The following is a 5,000-nucleotide window of genomic DNA, read 5'->3' on the forward strand; positions in this document are numbered from 1 at the left end:
AAGTGAAGTGCCAAACTTGTGGGCGGGGATAAATAGATCTATTTATCTACGATCGAATTATATTTGTTCGATACACTGTTGTCAATATGATTGTAAATTTTGAATATAAATGTTGAGAAAAGAATAAAGAATATAAAAAAGACTATAAAAAAATACAATGAAAAAAAGAATTAAGTCAATTTTTTTTTTTTTTTTTATTATATTGTATTTTTTATTATTAATTATTAATAATATTTATTATTATAATATTTATTATTTTTATTATTAATAATATTTATTATTATAATATTTATTATTTTTATTATTAATAATATTTATTATTATAATATTTATTATTTTTATTATTATAATATTTATTATTATAATATTTATTATTATAATATTTATTATTAATTATTTATTATTAATTATTATTATTTATTATTAATTATTATTAATATTTTCTATTTTTATATGTTATTTTTTCTTGTTATTTTCTCTGTTTTTTTATCTTATTTTATGTTATTTTTTTTTTTTTATCTTATTTTATGTTATTTTTTTAAATGCAATTACTTCATTTATTCAATTGATCTTTTTTCTCTATATTTTATATCAATAAAATTAGCTCAATAAAATCTGTTATAGAACACGGTATTCTATAGTAGCAAAGCAATAAGAAATACGAATAATAAATAAAAAAGTATGAATAAAACAAAAGAGGGGGGAGGAAATTATAAAGAAAAATTTATACAAAGCTAGATATGAGTCATCCACCCCCTCTTTTTTGTATTTCATTAATTGAATTTTGTTTGATTAAGACTAAGTTCCGTAAAAACCCCGGCCTTCTTTAAAATATCATGGACAGTTCCTGTGGGTTGAGCTCCTTTTTCAAGGAAATAGAGAATAGCGGGAACATTCAAATGGGTTTGATTATTTATCGGATCATAAAAACCAACTTTTCGAAGATCTCTTCCCTCTCTTCGGGATCGAACATCAATTGCAACGATTCGATAAACGGCTCATTGGGATAGATGTAGTTAAATAATACCCCCCCCCTAGAAACGTATAAGAAGTTTTCTCCTCGTACGGCTCGAGAAAAAAAAAAAAAAATGATTAAAAGTTATGTCTATTAAAAGTTATGTCTATGTATGGAATTATAATGTATGTAATTAGAATGTCAAAAAGATCCATAAACCCGGCAAATCAATTAGACATTTAAACCCGTCTTTTTTTTTTCAAAAAAAAAGAAGAAAAAAGCATTCGTACTCTCATAACTCAAGTCAAATAACTCTCAAAATGCTCAAAAAAAAATCCTTAGGCATTCTTTTATTGAGTGGTCTCTAACCCCTTTTTTTGTTTGTCTCGTTTAGAATCGATTTCGATTCTTCATTTTGATCTAGTTGTTGAGACAATTGAAAAGGGTATTTCCTTGTTCTAGGATCCTTTATCTTTGTCTTGAATCATTGGGTTTAGACATTACTTCGGCGATATTTAATCATTTCAAAAATGGCAGCAACATGCCCCTTTTTCTCTCTTTTTTTCTTTCTATCAAAGAATCATATGAACGATTAATTCCCGCATTATACACTTTTGATCGAAAGAGTTTTACCAATTCCAACAATTTTTCTTTTTGATTTGAAAATAGTTTGAATCGGAGCTTTTCGATTTCTATATCAAAAATAGACTTACGAAGTTGTTCCAACTTATTTATTTCCATTAATTAACCCTAGATCCTTGCCCCTGAAAAATGGATGTTTCTCTTCGAGCTCCATCCTGTACTATTTACATTACAACCCAACAAAAAGACGGATTATAATAGAACAGAACAAAGGATGTCGAGCCAAAAGCACCTTCATTTCTACATAATGGAAGGTGGTGGGTTTTGACATCCACAGCCGATCATGTCCTTCAAGTCGCACGTTGCTTTCTACCACATCGTTTCAAACGAAGTTTTACCATAACATTCCTCTAGTTTGGAACATTGATTCAATTATGGAATCATGAATAGTCATTGGTTCAGTCGATACATAGTAATCTATCTATACTTTTTCCTTCTATATGAAATCAATTTCCTTCTATATGAATCTATATGAAATAAATAGATAATTTAGGAAGAAAAAGCCTCAATAAGAATTCAAATTAACCCATATTGTATGAATACAATATATTTTTATTTTTTTATACTTTTATTAATATTAAGCTTTTCTATTCTAATTAATAAGAAATTAATAATATAATTAATAATAATAATATTACGAATATTATAAATAACACAAATAAACTAATCTTTTTGAATCTGCCTTGCATCTTCAAATAACTCGATAGATCAAATAACTCGATAGAATAGATTCGCCAATCTCACAGTTCTTCGAGTGCCAATCTTAAGAAATCATTAAAAATCAAAAGCAAGAATCACATTTTCTCCAATATTTGACTCTTAGAAAGAAGGTTGTTAAAAAAAAAAGAGCAATTTAGATTCGGATATCGTTATTCTGATATATAAAAAGAGTAGGCTCTGGGACGAAAGGATTCGAACCTTCGAATAGCGGGACCAAAACCCGTTGCCTTACCACTCGGCCACGCCCCATTTAGATTTCTATTTGAAACTACTAAACACTAATATGGGTATTCCCTGTTCGTCAATTCCAGTTCCAAATAACTATGGAATAGATTAGATTCTTGCTAGGATTTTGGCACGTATGGATAGAGAATTAAACCGAATTTATTGATCATTACATATAATTCAATTAAGATATTGTATGAAAGTATGATTTCTTCTATTCTCTTGTAAGAATTGAAGGCTTTTTGATTGGGTGAGTTCAAAGAAGTATTGTTTAGTCTGCCTTATTTTCCTTTCTTCATTTTTTTCCTTATATCAAAAAACATATTAATAACTCAATCAAAATTATCTCCAAGAACAAAATTTTGTTATGCTTAATCTTAATATCTTTAATTTGATCTGTATCTGTTTGAATTCTGCCCTTTTTTCGAGTAGTTTTTTATTCGCCAAATTGCCCGAGGCCTATGCTTTTTTGAATCCAATCGTAGATTTTATGCCAGTAATACCTGTTCTCTTTTTTCTCTTAGCCTTTGTTTGGCAAGCTGCTGTAAGTTTTCGATGAGATCCTTAATACTGTCCTAGAAAAATTCATGATTTATTCAAGAAAAAAAAATTGTAACAATTGAAAAGATTAGATAAGTCTTACACTATGAACACTATGAACGAACCGAACCCTCAATTCAAAGATTGAAATTCTTGGATAGCCATGATAAAGCTGGATCATCCCATTTCCTCATTCTGACCCTTTTTCGCCGAAGAACCCTATTTGGATTAAAGTCCGCCACAATATATAATTGTTGGTATAAAAGAATTTTTTTTTGTAATGAAAAACTCAACTCTTATTATAAATGAATTTCTGAAAATTCTTTTCGATTTCTAGAAATTCTAGAAATCACTTTATTTCTTGGTGTCAAAATAGGCTATGTAGTATAAAAACGAGGAATCTATTTTCGTATAAAAATAGAAAAATAAAAATTGCGTATAATTGCGTATATATATAAATAGAAAAATAAAAATTGCGTATAATTGCGTATATAAATAGAAAAATAAAAACGAAGAATCCATTCTCTTCTTTTTACAAAAAAATTCTATGGGAGGTTGTACAATGCGTAATCTTAAATTCGTTGTTTACACCGCAACGATATTCTTTGTTTCTCTCTTCATCTTCGGACTCCTATCTAATGATCCGGGACGTAATCCTGGTAATCCTGGACGGGAAGAATAAAAAAGGGAGAGTTCCTTGCTTCATTTTTATAAATGGTATTAGGATTTGATCTATTCCACTGTCAAAAACCGAAATGGAAAGAGAGGGATTCGAACCCTCGGTACGAATAACTCGCACAACGGATTAGCAATCCGACGCTTTAGTCCACTCAGCCATCTCTCCTAATTTAGAAAAGATAATTACTATGTTACAGTTACAGCACGCAAAAAGAAATGCTTGAAAAAAGCCCTCTTTCCTTTGTTATATAGACCTTTGTTATTTTGTTATATAGATTTTTATTTATTTATATTTTTATTTATTTATATTAATATATTAATTATATTAATTTTTATTTATTTATATTAATATTAGAGTATTATTAATCTTATTAGGGTATTATTAATCTATATATCTATAGATTCTTAATTTTATTATATAGAATATAAATATATACAACTTTTATCAGTAATTCCATTTCATTTTGATTTCGCTCAAAAGGGACTTTTTTATTTCCAATTTCCACGGACCGGCCGGGTACTGACCCGGCCGGGCTCATTTTTTTATTTTCAACTCAAATAAATAATTTTTTCTATGATTCTGCGATCTGACTTGTTGTAACAAAAAAATCTTGTTATTGGATTGAATCAACAATCAGAAGCAGAAGAAGTACTATTTCCGTTCCTATGATATAGAATCCAAATATCATTTCGATTCTTTCTTTTCTTCCTCTTTCTTTTTATTTACATTTATTTTACTAGAATAACTAGAATAAATAATAAAAAAAACTATGGATTTTTGCACAATCCATTTTTATGTTATGACTAAGTTCTTTTGTCGAACCCTATCTATCAAAACTCCTATAACAAAGGAAAGAAGTTTTTATTTAGTTATTTTTATTTAGTTATTTAAATGAAATAACTACTCTTTTCCTAATTTTATCAAGTCTTCTGACAAAAGGCGGCAAGGCTCTAATTTTCAGGATTTTTTATCCCCCTATCTTGTGATCCTATCTTGATTACGCCCAATTCCCCTGTTCGACAAAGGGTCTCTTTATATACAATAATCGCATTGTAGCGGGTATAGTTTAGTGGTAAAAGTGTGATTCGTTCTATTAATCCCCTTAATAGTTAAGGGGTCCTTCGGTTTGATTCATATTCCGAGCAAAAACTTTATTTCTTAAAAGGATTTAATCCTTTACCTCTCAACGAAAGATTTGAGGAAGAATATACATTCTCGTGATTTGTATCCAAGGGCCAA

The 5,000-nt window shown here is 28.4% G+C and overlaps 1 non-coding gene across 1 annotated transcript; it reads right to left on the reverse strand.

Moving 5' to 3' along the window:
- Nucleotides 1-3,838: 3,838 nt before the first annotated feature.
- On the reverse strand, nt 3,839-3,926 carry TRNAS-GCU (transfer RNA serine (anticodon GCU)). Its single transcript has one exon. It is a non-coding gene; the product is annotated as a tRNA-Ser (tRNA).
- Nucleotides 3,927-5,000: the final 1,074 nt, after the last annotated feature.

This window comes from Durio zibethinus, unplaced genomic scaffold (genome assembly GCF_047325235.1).
Source record: "Durio zibethinus cultivar Kanyao isolate XHJ-2024 unplaced genomic scaffold, ASM4732523v1 HiC_scaffold_293, whole genome shotgun sequence".
Classification (NCBI taxonomy): Eukaryota; Viridiplantae; Streptophyta; class Magnoliopsida; order Malvales; family Malvaceae; genus Durio; species Durio zibethinus.